Here is a 23344-nt window from a genome sequence, read left to right as displayed (position 1 = left end):
AAGGAAATCAAATGAAAAAAATGGTATGCTTCAATCTTCATTGAGACTCCATCAATTCATTCAATGGAAATATTTAGCCTTTTTTATTATGAGTCCAGTTGGAATTGTCTTGGATCCTTTCATTGTTGATCATAGTTAAGTCATTCACAGAAGAACTTAGTAATTTATTGTTGCCCCCATGTTCAACATTTATCTGGTTTTTCTCAATTTACTTTGTATCAGCTCATATAAGGCTTGCCAGGTTTTTGCATGATCATCCTGTTCATAATTTCTTATTGTACAAAATATGCTGGTACAATCACATTCCACAACTTGGTTATTCATTCTCCCATTTTTGGATATCCATTCATTTCCAATTATTTGTCATCATATAAAGAGTGGCTTCAAATATTGTTGTACAAAAAGTTCCTTTCCCCCTGTTTTTGACCTCTTTGGGATACAAACCAGGTAGTGATATTGCTGGGTCAAAAAATATGTGGTTTTATTGCTTTTTGAACATCATTCCAAATTGCTCTCCAGAATAGTTGCATCAGTTCATAGTTCTAACAAAATTCCATTAGTGTTCCCATCTTCCTACATCTCCTTCTACACTAATCATTTTCCTTTTTTGTCCTATTAGCCAATCTGATAGACATGAGGTTATACCTCAGAATTTTTTAAATCACCATTGCTTTTGTTAATAGTGACTTGTGTTAAAGGAATTTTCTTAATCTCCCTCTGTCTCTTTAAGAGGCAGAAACAGAACAGATTTCTAAGTAAGAGATACTGAGTAAATAAGAGTACTGAGAGGGTTTTGTGAGCTAGAGCTGAAGATTCCCTTACCTAGGAGATGATGGAGATGAGAAACAGTTGAGAGTCCAGGGGCTTTTTTCTCAGAGCTTGGAGAGAGAAGGGGTGGATCTGAGTCTCTCTGAGGCAAGAGTCACTTCTGACAGTTTTTACTACTGACAGTTGGAATTGAGAAATGGATTTAAGGAGGTCGTAGGTGGTAGCTGTTTATTGGTTAGCATAGGTAGGTAGTTAGCGAATAAATTTCTAAATAGTCAGTGTAGTTTAGTTAGGCCTGCTTTGCAAGACAAGAAGTACCTGCCCTTGAACACAGTTAGAGTGGGGATTTTTAGAAATTTTAGGTAGAATTAGGAATTTAGGTATAGTTATAAGATATTAGAGCAATAATTTATCTTTCCTCCTTTCTATTTTCTATCAGCACTTCCTCTCAAATTAAACTCAGTGTTTTATCAAACAGATCTCCTCACTTTTGTCAAAATCCTACCAAATTACCCTTAACACTTGAAATTTTTTTTAATATGGTTAAAGTTTTCATTGCTTGTTGGTCAAACAGAACAAAATTAAAGCAAATTGAACAGAAAAAATGTTTTCAAATATATTATAAATATTCCAATTAACTATTTTGTCAAAAGAAAGAAGGACATTTTTCATATTTCATTTGAGAAATGAACTTTTATCCTCTGGAGGCCTTTTATAGGCAGTCAGTTCTGGCTCAGTGGTGAATTAAAAAGGATTTCTTAACCATGCAGTCAGTAAACAGGAGACAATAACAGATTACCAATGTAAGCTGAGAATCAAAGATGTGTGTTTTTCATTAGAAAGCCTTACACATTTCCTAATGCAGGATCCATGCAGATATCCAGGAGACAGAGAATACTCTTTGCTCTTAAGAGTAGCCTCTCCATTTCATTTGCCCAGGTTGATATAGCCAGTATGTGGCAGAGACCAGTCTAGAATTCATTTCTATCTGACTCCAAGGGTAATAGTCTGGTCAATACCCCATGCTTTCTCTACTACACTAGATGTTTTATTAAAAAAATAAATGAATAAATAAATCTGGTGTTATATTCTTTTAATTTTTTTAACCATGAAGATTTCCAGCAAATAAACAATCATATTTATTGTGCACTTTTTATGAGTCAGACACTGTATGAAATTCTGGGGGAACATATTAGGCAAAAATAGGTTCTGCCCTCAAGGGACTACATGTACATACATATGTATATTTGAGATGCATATAGAGAAGATAACAAATAACTTCACAGGGCAAAGAACTAGTTGCTGGAAGGGAGAGGAAGGGTTTTCTTCATCAGCTGACTTGAGCATTAAAGAAAAATGAAGGATTTTAACTTGTGAAGTGGGAAGACAGATCATTCTAGGCAGAGAAAATGAACAGCATGAATACATAGAGAAAGCTAATGGAATGCAGCTCTGATCAATCTCAAATACCACAATTTGGCTGTACTATAGAACATATTGACATGCTTATGGATTTTTCTATAAGATATTTCCTGGGGATAACTAATTGTCTCATTGGATAGAGAGCCAGACCTAGAGCAGGAGGTCCTGATTTCAAATGTGGCCTCAGACATGTTCTATCTATATGATCCTGGGTAAGTCACTTCACTCCCATTGCCAACCCACCCCCCACTTCTCTAATTCCTTGGTACCAATACTTAGTATGAATTCTAAGACAAAGTATTTTTTAATATTCTTTGTTCTCTTTTCATATTTTATCAAGGATATCCTGAATTCATGCAGAGAACATTTTCATATAGATTATAAAAATAAAGCCTTTAGATTACTAGTTGCTGATATATGATCTGAAATCTAATACCTGTGAACAGTTTTGGGGGTAGTGGTTGTGCTTTTGTTTTAATTGAATTTCCTCTATTATAGATTTCTTCAGTGATTATTTAATTGAATCACCAGTTTTCATTAAATTTCGATTTGCCCTTGACATTTTTCATGTACTATTTAGGAATTAAAATGACAAGATGCACATGTATTGGGCACTGTTACACTTCAATTTTTAAAGTCAGATCACCATCATAATGCTATATGATCTGTTTCATTTAATGTTATTTGCCATCCTTTATCTTTCTTTTAGAGCTACTGTTGTAGTGATCTGACTTTGATGGAGTCTACTTCAAGCACGATGTGGTATGATATTTTCTCCTTCAGAGTAGTAATTATTATTATGTCTTTCTTTTCCATATGCCTGAGATGTCTTTTATTAAGGAATATTTTTTAAATTTTGATTTATTTTAAACAGTTTTCTTATATCTTGTTATTATCATTTTCCTAATTTCTTGCATAGTTTTAAAAATAAATAATCATCATCCTTTTATTCTATATTCTAGATGAGTATGAAAGACCAGAACCAAGAAGTTACCCTGCCAGTGAATAGAAGCAGATATTTGCAAGAAGTCTTTCAATAGAAAAAACCCCAAATTTGACAATTAATAGGATATGAAACATTTGTATAAAGGAGCATTCAAGAATGACTCAGTTTTACAAATGCTACATACCTGGATGATGATTCAGGGCAGCTACTGCAATTGTCTAGACCCAAAATGATGAGGGAGGCAAAACTAATGGATGTCTAAATAGAGATACAAATATCAATTCAATTCATTCAATAAAGACATATTAAACTCTTTGATAAGGGTTGGGAAAAATAAAAGAAAGAAGTCCCTGTGTGGAAGAATCTCATAATCTAATAGGAAAAAAATATCACACAAAAAGAAACTTCAAAGAAACTACAATGGAAGGCATGGGAATGGTGCTCTATGGAAGGGAAGCCAAGAGGAGCTAACTGAGGAAAATGGAATGATGGACAAAACAATAAATATCAATTCTTAAGTGCCTTCTACATATCAAACACTATGTTTATAAAGATAATAATGAAACATGTCCTTTATTTAAGTAACGTAAACATTTTGTAAAGCTAGAATCATGATATATTGATAACCTAGTCTGTATGTATCTCTCTACAACCCCCCCCATCTCAAGTAAAATGTAACTTTCTTGTTGGCAGAGTTGATTTGTTATTTGTATCTCTAGTATCTATTAAATGTATCTTAACTTTTCTATATACTATTTAAAAATAATTAAGTAGAAGATCATTCCTTGATTTGTACCTGTTCAGAATTTAACCCATGGGGGCTTGAGTCACATTGTTGCAGCAATTTGGCATTCTCTAGTTTTGCCTATTTTTTTAAAAGATTAATTTACTTAATACTAACCCCTCAAGGGGAAAAATGTATATGTATATATGTGTTTATATATATATATATACATATATATATTTAATGTTTCCAATTCACAATAAAGATAATCCCAATGAGGTAATATTGTGATAAAAAAATGAACATCATTAAACTATTACCTGAAAAAAAAATCATTTACTAACAGAGAGGCAAGGATTTTGCATCTGTCATAAAATTATTTTTCTGTTACATTGGAATCTCAATGGAGCTTTTGGTTAGAGACATTCTAAAAAGAAAAAGCAGATGACTATTTAAAAATAAATTCAGATTATGATACCACTTACAAAGTTTTCTACCAGACAAGATGAAGCTCATACAAATAATTAATTTTCTAAAGTTGCTCTGAAACTTGGATTCATTTTATTACTGATTTTGACTTCATTTATTGCTGATATTGAATGTTTTTAACTTCCCAGACCTGATAATCTGCCAACCTTGACCTTCATCCAAATACCCAGTTTGTTTCCTTCTATTTAGCAAGCAACTCTAGCTTTCTTTATCTATAAGATGTAATAGTTACTCATCTGCTCCATAACAGTGCTTTCTTCTGGGAAGCAAAGGCCTGTTGCAAATAGAATGAATGGGTCCTTGTATTTGCTCGTACATATTTATGAGTAAGCTTGCTGGGTTTTGAACACTGATAAATAAAGACCTGGGGTCTGAACCACAAAATAAATACCTTGCTGTGCTTAGTCTGCCCAGGTTCGATGTGTCTTTTAGGAGATATTTGCTAGCCAGAAAACTCCTACATAACTCTGAATGCCTGTTTTCAGTCAGATCTAATTTAGTGACTGACCAAAGAAAATAAAACTGTTAGAAAGAAATGAACAAGTGTCTAAACCTAGTGCCGTTTTGGTATTTTCCATTGGGACAACTTCATCACATAAACAAATAGACTCATTTTGGTGAAAGTCTCTAATAAGTAAAGATAAAAGATGGGATGTATCCCAGAGAATTCAGACATCTAGGTCTTTTGAAAGAGAATCCCAATGAGGTAATATTGTGATAAAAGAATGAACATCATTAAACTATTATCTGAAAAAGGTCTGATAATGGAACTAGCATTGCATCAGGAGAGGTAATAGGAGATAGTAGGAAAAAACACTATTCTTGAAACCAGAAAGTTTTGAGTTCAAATCTCTCCTTGTTTTCCTGCTACCAATAAACATGGTCATATTGCCTCCTTCTAAAAAGAAATCTTCAAAAGATCATTTAATCCTTCCATTGGTGTTCACTATTGTACTATATTTCTTTAATTCCCTTTGGTTAAACTACTTGAAAAGGTCATCTCTAATAGGTATCTCTGCTTTCTTTCTTTTCATTCTTATTATCTCCTTAAATATTTATCTGGCTTTTGACTTCATATTCCACCAAAATTAGTTTCTCCAAAATTAACACATTATTTCTTATTCACCAAACTCAGTGGCCTTTTCTAAATTCCTGTTCTTGACATCTTGGAAGGCTTGAACACTGTTATTTCCCCTCTTCTTCTTAACAATTTCTTCTCTCTTGATTTTGGAGATAATACCTTCTCTTGGTCTCATACTTATTAGATTACTTCATCTCATTATTTTTTATCTAAATTATGCTTGATCTAAATCATGCTAGATTATAGTGTGTAGCCTTATGAGTCACATATAATTCTGTGCAGTACCTCTGTTCTTTCAGAACTTAGTGAAATCATAAGTTCTCATGAAGTTAATTACCATTTCTTTCCTAAGGATTTTAAAATCTACTGATCCTGTCCCAATCTCTCTGCCAAGAACAATCTTTGATTTCCAAGTTCCTTTCAAACATCTCAAACTGCATGAGTAGCTATCTTAAATTTAACATTTCCAAAGTTGTACTCATTATTCCCCCACCAAACTCTTCCTTCTACCAACTTTTTTTATTATATAAGGAAATAACATAATCTCAATCTCTTAGATTCCCAGTTTAAGTCATTCTGAACTCATTAATTCTCACCTGACTCTATGCATGTCAAAGTCTGTACATTTGACATTTTTAGCTATCCTCCAATATACTTCCCATCTCTTTTCTGACACTCTGGCCATTTCTTTATCATCTCATGCTTGGATTATTATAATTTCCTCTTGGTGGAGCTCCCTGACTAAAGTAATTTAGCAATCCAATCCATACTGCATTTAGTTACCAATGTGATTTTCCTAAACTGTAAGTCCAATCATGTCACTTCCATACTTGATAAAAAAAAATGAGTGGCTTCTTATTGCATCTAGGATCAAATACAAAATCCTCCACTTGACATTCAAAGTCTTCCATAACCTAAACCCCCTCTACTTTTCCAGACTCCTCATGCCATGTTCCCTTCCATATACTCTTTGATGCAATGATACTAACCTCTGTGCTACTCTACAAACAAGACACTCAACTATCTTACAGTTCTGGACATTTTCTCTGGCTGTCTCTCATGCCTGACTCTACCTCCTCATCTTATTAGCTTTCTTTAGGTCACAACTAAATTTCTGTATTCTGTAAGAATACTTACCTAAATCCACTTAATTCTAGTGTCTTCTCATTTTTACTTATTTCATTTGTCTTATATACAGATTGCACCTTTTTTTTTGCCTGTGTTATCTACTCTATTAGATTGTCACATCCTCGAGAATGGAAGCTATAGTTTAACTCTTTTTATATCTCCAGCACTTTCTATATTGTCTAGCATACAGTAGGTGCTTAATACACATTTATTTGTTGACTAATGCTTGAATGAATGAATGATTGAAATCATGCCTCTACCACATATTGAGTGTGTGATCCTAGGCAAATCTCTTAATATTTCAGTGTTTTAGACATTCTGTTATCTCCCTTTCATTCTAAGATATAGAGATGATTCAGATCTTTACTAGTCTTGATATAAAATTAATTAAGTCACAGTTCTATCATCAAAATATATTGATTAGAAAGCTATTTTTTTTTAATGTTAGTGATTCCAATAGTAGGATTCTGAACTTTTCAACTAACTTAAGAGTAGTCTATCATGATTATAGGTTCTTTTCTAACAAACCAAAGGCATCCTTGAAAAAAAGTGAAGGATTTCTATTAAAAGACCAATGGGGGAAAATTGGGATTCTTTATGATAACCAATATAGGAATTTTGTTCTTGACCACAAATGTAAGAATTCATCACAATGGATGGAAATTTCAAAGAGGCAGATCTTGACTTAATGTAAGGGAAATAAAGAAGTGAGTAGCCCCCCCCCCCAAAAAAAAAAACCTTTCCTAAAAATTGGAGGTGTGGGGGGGTATAAAGAAAGGGAGAAAAAGGAAGAGAACTAGGAGGGAAGGAAGGAAGGAATGGAATGGAATAGAATGGAATGATGTGTTTTCAGAGTTCTCACTATATCTATGGCATTTCATTTAATCCTCAGAAGAAATTTATGAAGGAATTTTCATTAATATTCCCATTCTGCAGATAAGTAAAGAAATGATAGAGCTTAAATGATTTCCCCATGGTCACATTTATAATAAGTATGGGAATTTGAACTATTATATTCATGTCCTAAGATCAGCCCTCTATCAGCTCTGGCACATATCAGTCACATATAATTATATACAAAATAGAGAGTATAAGACAGTAATGAGATATGGGATTTTGTTGATATAGATTATTCTTTGTGTGTAAACACCTCCTCTTTCAGGTTAAAAAACTTGTCAAATTTCAATCTTAGACTATTCTTTTTGATACTGACGGGAACCGGGTTTTCTGATGGTTGCATAAGAAGTATGAGTCAGAAGCAGGATTTGAATCCAGGGCTTCCTCCTTGAGATGTCAATAGTCCATTGTATAAATGGAGATTTTGAGCCTTTGGACTTCATCCTCCAGAAGTCCCTTACTTTCCCCAAATTCCATTTTCCTGCATCCCCACCTTTTTCATGATTGTATTTAAGGGACTGTAACCCCTCCCTTGCCCTCCTTTGAACCTTCAACTGGGCTGAATACAGGAAGTTCTTTTGCTTTAGTTACTATTAATAAAACTTTATAAAATATAATACTTAGTTATTGATTATTAATTTTAAACCCACACCATCTTCTACCTCTTCCCTATTGCTCCTAGATTATGGATACTATATGCAAAGGTCAATTTCTTTAGTATCTTTGATGCTCTAAAATCTGGGACAATCAATCAAGGAATTTAGGAGGTAAACTGAGCTTTTAAGGAAGCATATTTTTCCAAGGTGAGAGGTAAGAGAGAATAATTTCCAGCCCTTGGGATCTGTGAAGGTATCAATCAGTTAAACTGCCCCTATATTTCTCAGGCTCCCCAAGCAACTGGCTCTTGCCTACCTCTTTTGTCCTTCTAGGCAAGGAAGCCTACTGTCTTCTTAACAGTTTAATTACAATTTCTCTGAATCTTCCAATCAATCCTGAAGGTTCCTAAGCAGCTCCACTTTTCTCTGACTCCTAACTGAGAAAAGGAAAACACTTCTGGTGTCTTGTTTTCTGCAGAACTTTCTCAATGAGGACTGCTGAGGATCAGCTTCATGGAGCCCTAGATCTGGAGGAAAAGCTGTTATACTTAAGCCCAGATGCTTCTGTTTACCACCTATGACTGAAGGCAAGCCACTGCTCTATTCTTAGCCAAGATTTCCTCCACTGTGAGATGAAAGGATAGTCAATTAGAGCATCTTTCATGCCCCTTCCAGCTCTTCATCTTCCAGTACTATCCATAAAAGGATGAGATGTAAACCCTTTGGGAGTACTGAGGACTCCAGGATACTAACAGGCTGCTCTGGAAGAGAAGATGAAGTTGCTCTCCTTCTCTGGGGAGAAGGATATAGGGAGAGAGATTACAAGCTGAGCTTCTTTCTCAATTTTCCTTGTCTAAAAAGTCCCCGGCAGAGAATTCTTAATATTTCATCCCTCAGAATGTGCCAAAAAGCTGCACACAAGATACATAAGGAAAAGAGACAGTGACCTTCAGTCAAGGTTAATTTCGACTGATCTTCCAGTGAAGCCATGAAAGTCCAAGGAAGCAAATAGAAAACAAGCTAAGACAATTTGAAAATCAACAAATATTTATCTCCCTCAAACTTCATTTTGATGTAGCAATTGATGTTGATTTCATAGCTCAGGTAGATTGGAGCTATGAGGGGCAGGACAGAAAACTTGGCCTTTTGACATTTCCAAAGGCTGTTTTAGGACTGAGATAATTTTATAAAGGGCCCCGTTGTAACAAAGTGAGAACTACTTACGGTAGAAAAGTCCCTCTATTTCCTTTGGCTTTATTCCAAAGGGAACTGACAAATTGGATGCCAAAATAAAAGAGAAAGGAAACCATCTTCTCAGGACAATATGAAAAGCTTGTCTGGGTTTGTAGCATTTTGCAAATATCATTGCATAATAAATGGCCCAACACTGTCTGTATTCTCCCTGTGCACTGGGCAGGGGATTTTCCATTTCATGCTTCATTCATGACTGGTTGCACTGATTTCACAAAGGAAAGAAGAACAATAGATCTGTTGTTATTGTGAATCAGGTCTGGCATAGATTCCATTTCTATTCCCCTACAACAAGCAAGTACTGATAACAGAGTCTCATGGTTTCAAATTAAAGAAAAGAAGAGGAAGATAATAAGTCTAGAGATGTATGCATACATACATATTAATGCATGTGTATGTGTATGTAAGTGTGTGGGGGTGGAGAAAGAGGAGGAGGACATGAGAATATGGGGATGTGGGAGAGGACTAATGGAGGAGGGAGGAAGAAATGAGGAATACTGAGAAAATCAATAAAGATTTAGAGAAAGGTAGACAGAGAACGTAATTTGGATGACAGAGATAGAGGTATAGAGGGGAAGGAAGGAAGGAAGGAAGGAAGGAGGGAGGGTTACAGGGAGGGGCAGTGGAAAGAAGGAAGAAAGAAAAAGAATGAAAGGAAGAAAGAAGAAAAGAAAGAAAAAAGAGATGACAAGGAGAAAGTAAAAGCAAAGGGGAGAAATAGAAAAAGACTAAGAAAGAATAACAGAACCTGAGGGAGAGAAGTAGAGATGGACAAACACAGAAACAAAGATTAGCAGAGGTGGGAACATATAAGAAAAACAGAGACAAAGACAGAGAGACAAAAGAAATAGAAAGAGAAAATAGAAAAAAAAAGAAATAGAAAAAAATCCAAAGTGATAAGAAAAGAAGCTGTCCAAATTTTATTCATGATTTTTCTTCTACCTGGGACCTCTAAATCTGCAATAAAGATAATGTTCTTGTTTTCTTATTTTATGAAGTATGAATTCTTAAAGTGGTTAAGAGTGCTAGAGTATGGTGTGTTATACAATCAAATGGATCTGATCCTTTTTCCTAAGCAAAATGAGAGTTTTTAATAATGTTTTCTATTGGTAGAAGAGGGGAGAATAGTTTCTTAGTCATCTAGCTTCTTCCTCCTTTGTTCATTATTCTTTTATTAATTCCTCAAGTTAGAGAGAGCTCTTTGCTAGACATCTTCAAACAATGTTTTCATGTCCTTGTGCCAGCATTTTTGTTCATAGCCAGAAGTTCAGATGTAATCACCTTAGGAGATTGTTTTTATGAAATGATATGAGTGATTTTAGTAGGGATTGGCCGAGTATTATTTAAAATTTGTTTTCAGGGACTGGCCCACATTCTTTCCAGATTTATATGCATATGATTCAGGAATCATTAAAGTTTCTAAAAATTAAAAAAAATAGTATTAGAGAGTAGCAAGTTGGGTATTCTGATTTTAGATTTTCTCCACCCTGATTAAATCTTTAAAATCCTAACAAATAGGAATGTCTACACCCCTACTTAAGGATTAAATGTTGAGGAGGTATGACCTATGACAGGCATGTACAAGGAAGTGACAAATAAGAAACAACTGACAGACCCCCTGGGCCATCCTAAGTCAAGCTTAAGCTACTATTGTGTAAACCTTAAAATTTCTTAGACTTATAAATGTTGGAAATTTCACCATTGGGAAATTTCATAATTGAAAAATTTCCTATTGATAGTGGGAACTCTATTGGAATGTGAACCCCATTGGCATGGGAGGTTTCTCCTCCTCCCTTCTTAAGATTACTTTAGGACATAAACCTTTTGCTGAACAATGGAAAGGGCTTTGACCTATGCTTAAGCATAGAACAGGAATTTCTTTAAGTCATGATTGATTTTAGAATTGATACAATAGAGATACTTGGAATGACAGAACCAGGTCTTGGAAAACACAATTTCCACCCCACTCAGTCCTAACAGGATTTAGGAAGGGCTTCAGCAAAGGATCAGGATTTAATTATTGAGAATATGACCTTCAACAGACATGTGCAAAGCCACAGACCTCTGGGCAGTCCTGGGTTAAGCTAGAGCCACCATTGGCACAGGGAAGACATGGACAGTGATTGGTAGATGTGAGAACTGAGGGGAGGGAACTTGGATGGTTTCCTTAAAGATAGAGGGGTCTGAGGACTGAGGAGGTTGGTTGGAGAGGTTTTGGCTCTGAGAGGTGGTGCTTTGAGGAGTTGGCTCTGAAGGAAGCTGGAGGTGGAGGCCCCTGAGACTGTTTCTCCATTTTGGTCATGTGAGTAATAGGGACTGATCTCCTTTCTTTGCCCCAGCTATCTAAGGGCTTGGGCCTTTTGGCCCAGCCTAAACAGAAGGGGTATTTAAGCCCTATTCCCTTCTCTCCCCTTTCTCTCTCCCTCTCTCTCTCTATCTCTAATACCTTTCTTCATCCTGTTTGTAATTAAACTCCATAAAAAGTTGACTGCTGACTTGAGTTTTCATTTAGGAATTACATAGCTGAATTCCTTGGCGACCTTAAATTAATATATATCAGTCTTTTAAAGAGATTTCCTTGTCACATTGTGGCGACCACGAAGGGTGAAATTCCCAATGGTGAAATTTCCAACATTTATAAGTCTAAGAAATTTTAAGGTTTACAATTGGTACATGTGAGACACAAGAAATGATGTAAAAAAAGTCTATATATTCCTGTCACTTCCTCTTGCTGGGGCTCTTTTTATGGGGAAGTGGCTCTGGCTCTTTGGGCTGCATAGGAGTTAAGCTCAGGGTCTCTCTCTAGGAGACGTTGTGTTCAACTAGAGGTTTGGCTTGTGGCAACATTTTGGCGTTGTAAAGATTAAAATTTAGGGGAGAAGGGGAGACTGAGGCAGGTAGAAATTAGTTTCTCTCTGCAAGGAATATATATTTTTTAGAGGTTTATTAAAGGTTAAAGATTAAGAATATACAAGTATGAAACATGTGCCTAGGCCAGAGGCCTAGACAAAATAACCTCACATCATGGAAGAGACCTCTGCTCCAAAAACGGAAGTCCAAAAGGGCCGAGCCCTTCAAAAGCCTTTGCTTAAATATCTTCTCGATCTCGGCCCAGGTGAGATTACAAGGCATTCTGGGGAAGTGGAGCAAAGGCTCATGGGGATTGTAGTCCTGTATTCGAGTCTATTTTTTACATCCCCCCGTGTGATCATTTGTGGAAAAATTAATTTTTCCCCAAAAGGATCATGAAAACAAAATCAACTTAAAAGATTACAATAGTGTGAGGATAAGAGAAAAAAGAATAAAACCAATAATTTCTGAACACATTGACAAAAAGCCGTTAGGGGGCAGTCCCCTTTGGCATAAAAGTATACATACAAATAAATGTTCAATCAACCACACCCAAAGTTCAATTTTGTGCAACTTGTGGTCTGGAGGCTTCTTCATGGTGGCGTCTCCAACAGTTCAGTTCTGGATTCAGAGAGGTAGCATCTTCTTTACCTAAAATTCTTCTCAAAAGGAATTTAAACTTTGCAATTTAAATAATGATATTTTTACATTCCCCCGTGTTGTGGGTGATTGAAAGATTCAGAATCAGTTAGGGATGCATGGCTGAGGTATGAGGTATATGAATCAATTGGCAAGAGATATGCAAGGCTTTCTCACCAAAAAATGAGATCCATTTCCTCTTTGTATCTGGCCATGATCACTGTGAGTAGAAGGCAAATGAATTGAACAAGGTTAACAATTTTTTCATCTTTAAAAATACAGTAGTACAAATATGTAGATATCAAAATCCCCAAAATTCTCAATAGCCCAATTAATTACAATAGCAAACAAACACACTTTCATATTTCACATAAGTTGCTGTATGACATTTTTAAAACCTATGAATTGATGGACATTTGTCACAATTTTTACAAACGTAGCAATCTTTCAACCTTGGTAATAAACATATTTTTTTTTTTTAAAACAAAGTAAAACTCATCTTGGGTTAAGAACATAATCAAGAAATCTATATATCATCCTGGTAGAAGTAAAATAGTGAGCTGAAGAGCATAAATAAAGGGGTGCTCCTTGTTCTTGGAGGCTTTTCCCAAGGGTACAAATGCCCTGAAATTAACTGCCCAACTTCCATTCGCATGTGGGAAGGTTGGGGGTTATAAAATACATTTCACTTCAGCTACTAGAATGGGCCTTACCTCGTGGTAGGGGCAGGCAAAAATAACCAGACTGTTAAAAAAAAATTCCAAAATCATATTTAAAAAACCCTTAAAATCAAATCATTTGAGGTATTTAGCACATTAAAATCCCAAAGGTTGTTAATACAATTATAACCAGTTCTGAAGTCCATCTATCCTCAGCAAAATAGAGAAAAGCTGTTTTTTCATATATGGGCTTATTCACAACAATATTTGTTCAACAGTTATAGGGGAAAAACAACAGAATTTCAAAACTCAGTACATTCAAAATAAATTCAATCAACCTTCAGTTCACAGAATAATATTCAATCCAGTAATATATGAACTTAAAATCACAAAGTTAAACCTTAAACAAAAAATGCAATAGAATACAGAGATTTTTTAATAAACCATTGGAGTCTGAAATGCCTTAGAGCCTTTAGTCTCTTCAAAGTTCCTTGGGTTGTTTTTTCTTGTTTGTTTGTTTTTAACTATCCATTTAAATGTCTATTGTCCGAAGGTAGAGTAGTAAAGGCTAGGCTAAGGGGTTCAAGGGATCCGTCCAGGGCCCCATAGCTGAGAAGCATCGGAGGCCAGATTTTAACTAGAGACCTCCCGGCTCTGGGCCTGGCTTCCAGTTTGCTGGGCCACCCATTTTCCTCCCCAAAGTTAAAGTTGAATCTTTGGGCTGAGTCTGCTCCCAGACAGGCAGGTAAAATCAATGAAACTGCCAGAAGAGTCAAAAATCCTTTTAAACAGCCCATTGCTTTTTAGGTTTCTGTTTGAAAAGTCTGTTTCTTCTCTCTAGTCTTTTCTCTCTTTCCCCTCTCTGATCCCGCAGTGGCCAATACCCCCAGCCACGTGGAGGCTTAGCCTAAGGGAAAATCTCCTTTCCCTCTGGTCTCTCCCCTCCGCCCACGTGGCCAATACTGTTACCAGCTGGTCGCAATGAGTCCTGAGCGATCTGCTCCAAGGATCTGGGTGATGAGCCGGCTGGGGTCACGCTTGTGGGTCTGGGGCGCAGAAATAGGCAGGCAGCGGCTGGTGAGAGGCCAGGAGCTGGAGCGGCTGCGGGGGTGGTCAAGGCCGGGACCAGGTACCAGGTGAGGATGATCAGGGCTGCAGGTTGCAGGCAGGAAGCGGCGGGGCAGGTCCGGAGCCTGTAGCAGCTTTGCGAGGGTAGAAAACCTTGGCCACAGAGATATGGCTCAAAAAAAAATTTTTTTTTTTTTGGTACTAGATATTAAAACTGAATTTAAGATCAGAAAAGAAATCAGAAGATTCCAGGTTCGACTCCTACCTGGCTCGCCAACTGTAAAGATTAAAATTTAGGGGAGAAGGGGAGACTGAGGCAGGTAGAAATTAGTTTCTCTCTGCAAGGAATATATATTTTTTAGAGGTTTATTAAAGGTTAAAGATTAAGAATATACAAGTATGAAACATGTGCCTAGGCCAGAGGCCTAGACAAAATAACCTCACATCATGGAAGAGACCTCTGCTCCAAAAACGGAAGTCCAAAAGGGCCGAGCCCTTCAAAAGCCTTTGCTTAAATATCTTCTCGATCTCGGCCCAGGTGAGATTACAAGGCATTCTGGGGAAGTGGAGCAAAGGCTCATGGGGATTGTAGTCCTGTATTCGAGTCTATTTTTTACAGCGTCTTGGCATGGGTCAGGTCAGGCATCTTCCTGAGCTCTCTTGAAGTTTAGGCTGATTCCTTTTTTTCCTTTACCTTTCCTGAACACAATCCTCCTAGGAGGGCCCTCATCTTGGAGGAGGCCTCGTGGCTAAGGTCTCTGAACTTCCCTTAGCTTAGGCTAGGCCTGAAAATTCTTATACCTCTTTCTCTCTCTCTTTGTCTTAATTACTTCCCTCTATATTAATTAAACCACCATAAAATTCCCAAACTGACTTGAATATTTTCATTGGAATTTGAATTAATCCCTGATGAGCAACTATATTTATATTCAGTTAAAAAAAAAACCCTAAATTTACCCCTTACAATATGAACAAGCTGCAGCTATATTAAGTAATTTTTATGATGATTCGTGATCATGTGATAGAATCCTAATGTCAACATCTCATTTATCAATACAATTGTTCTTTTGGTGGAAGATAGAGTGGAAAATCAACTCTTTGCAATAACAGAAAAGTTTCACTTGGCAGCCCAATTGATCAAATAGAGCAGAATAGAAGATTCACTTTAAAATGAAGCTACCAAACCACACAAAAATCAATTAATAAATCCTAATGAGGATGAGTACACTTTAAACAAGAATGTTTTACTTTAGAATTTTTTTTCATTTCTTTCCTCTTTCAGCTTCATAGAACTGAATAATGCAATTTTTTAAAATAAAAGCAAAACAAGAGTTCTATTATATATATATTCATATACATACATAGACATATTTACATATATGTGCATACAGACCTACTTTTATATCACTCTGGAATTTTTAATCCAGAATATTATCATTATTCTTTGGTTTAGGATTATATATGACTTAAGTCTAAGTCTGGTGTAACAATAATACAGGTATGTTGATAGAGAACTTATTTCTTCTACTAACTCTGGAATAAGATTGCCTCCCTGTGCATGAAGACATCAGAGCAACTTAAGGAGGGGGATAGCCCAGTATATCTGGCTAATGCCTCAATCCAGAACACTTCTGTCAGTGTCAATATATGACTTGATTGACCTCCAACAAAAGGTCCCCAATATCTGCTGTGTATCTACATGTATACACATATCTATATACATATATAGTATACATATACATATATAGACATTTATAATCAAATGGGGAAACATCATTTAAGTAACTATATGCAAATATAATAGAGATAGTACAAACTGGATTGAGGGAAGATACTAAGATCAAAGAGATCTGGGAAGATTTTCTGCAGAAAGTGAGACTGACATATAAAAGAATCAAGAGACTGGACAAGGTTAAGATGAGAAGGGAGAAATCTGCATGTAGGGAATACCCAGTGACAACACTACATGTAAGAAGATGCATCTCATCAGAGCAGCAACGATAACTCCAGTGTTGCTGAATCTAATAAAATGGAGGGTCTAAAGTTGTCACAACATTAGAAAAGTAAGGAGTCCATATATGAAGTCTTTTAAAAGTCAATCCAAATAATATATTTGGTCTTGCAGCAAATATGGAGGTTATAAGGTTAATTGAATGGAAATACATGGGTGCCTTTGTATATGTGTAAGCAACATGGTCAACCATTCACTTTAAGAAGATAAATAACTGAGTGGAGAATGTATTGAACTGGTTAAATATTTAAGGCAGGGTGCCTCACCAGAAAAGAAGACTATTAGAGTAGTCTAGATGTGTGGAGATGAGGGTCTGCAATAACATGGTATCAGCATCAGAAGCAATAAGGGAGACCTATGAGAACTGTAACACATGTAGAAATAACAGGGCTTGACTGCTTCTTCCCAATCTTTTTTCATGAATTTTTCACTCCGATCACTACCATTAACAATGGGTGTTTCCTAAACTCTATTCTATGTTCCCTCTTTTTCTCCCTCTATGATGTCTCCCTTTGTGATCCCATCAGATCTCATGGGTTAAATAATCATCTCGATGTTTACTGAATACTAGATATATGATATATATCCAGCTCTTGTCTCCTCTTAAACATCAGTCCTGCATCCTTGACTGCCCATTGGATAATTGAACCAAATGTACTACAGGCATCTCATACTCAATATAACCAGATTGGCTATTTACTCTGTGTACAATCTTCCCCAAATCATTTTACCTCTATAGGCTTCAATTTTCTCACCTGTCAAATTAAAGTGTTGAATACATTATTTCTAGGGTCTCTTCCATCTCTCACTCACTCTCTGCTTCATGCCAGTCTACCTCTTCGGCTCCCCATATATTCATTTGCAAACGGAAACCCTTAGCTTAATTTATCTCAGGTATTCCTTTTTGCTTCATGATTGAACCAAAGATGATTTTCCTCAAGGACCTCCTTATAAGCCACCCCTCCCTACCATTTCCCTTCTAATGCAAGGACTTAACAATTCACATTTATGCTTCAGATTTAGTGTTCTCATATGTGGGCCTCTTTGAACTGCATTTTAAACAGGATTCTTTACATGCAAACAATTACCTAGAAGAATGTATTGTTGGCCTCTCTTAGGAAGGAAGAAAATTAAATGTCTTCAACTTCAGCATAAATAAATTAGCTACATGTGAAGATTTAAACTCTCTGATTTGCATAATGAATATTTTATGCTACATTATTTGCACCTGGTTTACAAATTTATGACACTTTTCACAACAATTATTAGCGATTATATTTGAAGGTTGAACACCTAAAAATGAATTTTTTTTGAGATAGGCAATAATCAAGAGATTTATTTTATTTTTCTTTTGATATATGCTGGCAGATTTATTTGTACCTATTTATTATTTTGGAAGGTCTCCAATGAGGTACCCAGTAATTCAGAGTGGGAAGGGAACTCAAAGAGGCCATCTGGAGCATTATACAACTGAATATTAACATTCTCAAAAACATACTCTACAAGTGACCATCATTTTCCCCTACATGCTCTATAATAATGGATATAATGAAAGAATTATTAAAGGTGGACATTTCTTCTTGAATTAACATTTATTATCACTTTCAGTACTTTAAAAAAGGATATGCACTTTATTGAAGTAGAAACTAAGACTGTCAATATTCACTCATCTTTATTTCCTGATCTTTGGCATCATGGCCCTTGGTGCTTCCAGCATCCCATTCCCTTGGAACTCTTTAAGCTGCTCTCTGTGTGTTTTCTTCTCCCACTAAAAAGAAATCTATGACAGACACGTGTTTCCTCTTATTGCTTATATTTTATCCTCAGCGCTTTGTACAGTGCCTTCCCAGCATAGAAAAAGGATATTATGAAAGCCTTAGCACAATGTCATGTTTAATCCTAACTTCATGTTCAGTCCATTTGACTGACTGCCGTATTCCACACAATTATGTATTCTCTATTAATTGTTTTTATTATTTAGTAATAATGTCAAAACAATCACAAGGTCTTTTAAAAGGTAGATACTAAATTTAAAAAATGTTATTAATTGAAAATGAGATAAAAGTACTAGTTTTCTAGGCTTGGAGAGAGCAAGACTTGAGTTTGCATGTCACCTTAGCCATTAGAATTGAAGAGATGTTGGGCAAGTCTTTCTCTCTTTATGTCTATGTCTATTTTGAAAAAAATAAATCTGGATACTGTTTTTGATGTTTACAGAGTATCTGTAGGTTTTGAGGGTAAGTCCAAAGGTGAGCTTCCCTGAGGGCTCAGTGCAAGGATTCACTCTGAAGTCTTTATGTATAAAAATAGACTATTTTATTGTAAATATAAACAGATATAAAAGATATTAGGATAAAAAGGATTCCTATGTTACAGGGATCTATCTCCATCCTAATCCACTGGATCCATAGGAATTCTCTTCTTTCCTGTTTTCACAGGCTACACTAGTCTCTCTGATATCTAAATAAGCCCCAAATTCCCTTATTCTGTGCTACCTATCACTACATCCTCATAACATATGCTTAGCAACTATAACTTCAGTTATAAAGAGCAGAGATGTAAAATGGCTGAGCTGAGATATTCACTCAGAGTCTATAGCCCAACAGGATTTCTGTGATCTATTCAAGTTGAAACCAATAACCAGCCTCAGCTGATTTATAAATAGATTCAAGTCTAGTGTTTCCCTAGACTGGTAACAGGGAAACACCAAAATCTTTCAGGATCTTTTTTCTTCTTCCTCCAACTCCAGGCAAAACCAGAAAGAAATCAGAAACAGTAGCAAGTCTCTTGGACTCAAGGGAACAAAGCCAAACTGTCCCTCTCACTCAAGGGCACAAGCCAGACTGTCACAGACTTCAGATGGACCTGTAGATCTTCTCTCTCTCAGCATTCCAGAGAACCTTGGCTCAAATCTCTTCCAAAAATTGATTTGGCTGCACAGAGTTATTCTGCTCTTTAATCCTGAGACTAATGCTATAGGACTTAACTTCTTAATATCATCCTCAAAATATCTATAGCTATCTATCTATAGACCACATATTTGTATATGCACATGTCACACATATAGGTATACATACACTGATGTATGTAGTATATATGTATGTTTATAAGTAGAATTGTGTTAGACAGCCCTGAAATGAGATATCCCACAAGGATAAGTAGATTGTCTCAGAATATAGTGCTTTCTTCTTTTTTTTTAAACCCTTACCTTCCCTCTTGGAGTCAATACTATGTATTCGCTCCAAGGCAGAAGAGTAGTAAGGGCTAAGCAATGGGGGTCAAGTGACTTGCCCAGGGTCATACAGCTGGGAAGTGTCTGAGGCCAGATTTGAACCCAGGACCTCCCGTCTCTAGACCTGACTCTCAATCCACTGAGCCACCCAGCTGCCCCCTCCAGGAGACCTTTTCAAGTCAGAACACAACAATCCCTTGTTGGGAATGTGTAGAAATGTTTCTTATAGATGTATGTGTTGAATTCTGTCCTTTAAGGGTTCTTTAACAAACTGGATTTTGGTGAGTTTGTGATCCTGTGAATTCATTTCATTCTCTCTTTGTAAATGATGATAGCCATAAGAAAGGGGAAAAAAAGTCAGTGAAGGTAACTGGGCATTTTTAGCTAACTGAAGAAAAAATCCAAATGGAATAAAAAGTATATTCAATAAAGGATTATTCGGGAAAGGCATTAAAATTCATGGGGAAACTAAACAAATTAATCTGGTTAACTTAAAATCTGGAGAACACAATTTTGCCCCTTTTCCCTTAAGAATTGACCCAGAGGGAAGTTTCAGATTTAGCCAGTTCACACTGAATAATAGACCTGAAGGTACTTAATGGTCCTAGTTGGATAAAACTAGTAGATCTAAATCAAATGTTAAGTACCCTGTTTGTCTTAGTAGTTTCTCCCATTGTAACCAGATCCTCTCCCAGGTAACCCAACCATCAGCTGGATCTTTCCCTTTTAATATCCATTGTAAGTAGGCCACTCCCTGATGCCCCAGTCTCTGGCTATAGTTTCTTTCCCAGGCCAGTGGGTATCCTGTCAGTGTAATTTCTATCTCATTTCCTTGTAACCATGGTAATGTCAATCAATGAGACTTCCCTGACCCTAGTTCTCCAAAAGGTATACAAGTTCCTCAAATTCTATTGTTGCTCAGATGACCTAGTGTGGTTACCCTCTCAGAGATATTGTTGCCAGAGTGCCAGAAGCTTTGACTCTGGGTGATTTTACATGCTTCACTCTGTGTAGTGGCCAAATATTGAACACTATCTCTTTCCTGATTAAAGAGTTCGTTTGTCTTACTACTTTAGTAGTTCTGTGATTTACCCAGGTTAACAGTCCTAAATCACTGTAGTCAAAGAACAAATCAAAGAGACAGTATATGATTTTATTAAGATCATGACAAAAATGAGAAAACATATTAACTGTTTTCCAATTAGTCAAAACAGAATTTAGGGGAAAGAGATATACCATTTTTTTAATTGCAGACTATTGGATTGAACATATAATCAAAGTAAGAAAAAAATTAAAAATTAAGTACATATTTAGAAATTCAACACCCCAAAATTAACTAAATTGAAAACAAAACAGAAACTGAAAAATAAAAAATAAGATCTTTAAGAAGAAACAATAAAAGAGATGAATCACTTGTTCAATCTATTTTAGAAAAGCTAACAAAAAAATAGATGTCAAAAATTCTATTTAACAATCAAAGAACACTTAATTCTAATGCCGTATAAAATATTTGGAAAAATCACAAAAGAAGACATCTTACCAAATGTTTTTATGACATGTCTTTGTTATAAAACAAGAATAAAAGAAAACTATAGAGCTATGCCAGTAATGAACTTGGATAAAAAAGAAAAGAAATAGAAACATTAACAAAGAGACTAAAACAATGACAACAAAGAATATATTTTATGACCAGGTCATATTTATACTAGGAATTTAGGCTTGGCTTAATCTTAGGGAAACTATAAACGTATAATTAACTATATTCATCATGAAATGAATAGGTCATGTGATTATTTCTATAGACCAGAAGTTATAGAAAATAATTTTGATAAAATACAAAATTAATTTCTGTCAAATGATATTTTTTCTTTTCTTTAAAACCATAAATTGTATCTCTGTAAAACTGAGAGTTACCTTTGTATAGAAAGAAATAAAATATTATCCTTGCCAGTAGAATAGGGGATGGAACAAAAATGTTCCTTATCATCACTTATATTTTCATAATTCTAGCCATGTTAGTCATATAGAAAGTGTCAATCTGGAAAAACACAGAACCACTTAAGTAGTTATCAAAATCAAATCTTTAATCAGGAAAGATATTGGTCCATAATAATTGGCCACTACATGGAGGCAAGTGCAAAATACTACAGAGTTGAAACCTTGGAGCTCTGGGGACACTTTATCTGAGATGATCACCAGCTAGATGAGTCTCTAAAGAATAATACAACATAAAACACAAGCTTTGGGGGAATTAAGCACATCAAACATACATGACCCCGTTGTAAGCAGGCTGGGGTGTCTGGGTAATATAATGGATACTAAAAGAATGTTTTCTGCCAAGGGTTTGGTCTTCTTGGGAATGGACCTCTGATACAATGGGGGAAACTCCTAAGACTAAAAGGGTGATTGAGCATTAGAGCATTTCTATTACTCCTATTCAGGACACTTAATGGGCACTAGGCAATCCTTATTCAGTATAAGAAAAAGTAGGTTCCCAAAGGAAATGGGCAAACATTGTGTTTCCAGAATTCACATTGACACAAGGCAATTCCTACAATTATACTAGGTACTGTGCAAGTTACTTCCTTAATTTTACTAGAAATAATATTTTCATTTAATCCTTACTTAAATTCTAGTGTTTGTTGCTATTTTATCCTCATTTTATATTTGGAAAATTTAAGAATAAAACAATGGTTAAATGACTTGCCCAGGGTCATGTGGCTTGGAAGTTTCTGAAGCACAATTCTTGACCCAAGGCTCAGCACTTTATCCACTACACCACTTCCACCCAACAAGAGAAGAAAAAGGAACAGATGGAATAAAAATAATTTTAAACAGCATATGTATATTTGCAGATAATATGATGCTGTACTTAAAAAACCCTAAAGGGACAAATAAAAATGTAATTGAAACAGTTAATATCAGCAAAATGAAGAATAAAAAAATAAACAGAAATCAGCATCATTTTGGTTTATAACTAACATACTCAGCAGGAAGAGATAGAATGAGAAATTCCAATTTAAATAACTATAGAATATATTAAATACTATGGAGCTGACCTGCTAAGATATACATGAGAAATACATAAATACAATTAAAAGCCACTGCTCTTAGAAATAAAGCTAGAGAAAAAATAACAATTTTAAAATACATTAATTGACTGAGTCAAATGAATCTATTAAATAAAAAAAATCATAACAATGCCTAAATTAATTGTCATACTAATCAAAATAAGAAATAATTAATTTAATTGACAGTATTATCAAAAAGATAGAAATATAATATGGGGGCAAGAAAAAGTCCAAAATCTCAAGAGAAATAAGAAAAAAAATTAAATTAAGGGGATTGAGCAGTGTCAGACCACAAGCTACTCTACAAAGTAGAAATTCTCAAAACAATTTGCTACTGGAAATGGTGATTACCATTGGTGATTAGGATCACATATATAACCTAGAGAAGCAAATGTATTTTATAACTTAGTATTTTATAGCAAATTATTATTCCCTGACATAAGGATTCTCCATTTAAAAATAATGAAAGGTAGCAAAATTAGACAGTAGTGTAGGGGAAAAAAAAGTAGATT

The sequence above is a fragment of the Monodelphis domestica genome, chromosome 1 (assembly GCF_027887165.1).
Source record: "Monodelphis domestica isolate mMonDom1 chromosome 1, mMonDom1.pri, whole genome shotgun sequence".
NCBI lineage: Eukaryota > Metazoa > Chordata > Mammalia > Didelphimorphia > Didelphidae > Monodelphis > Monodelphis domestica.
This window is presented reverse-complemented; position numbering follows the sequence as displayed.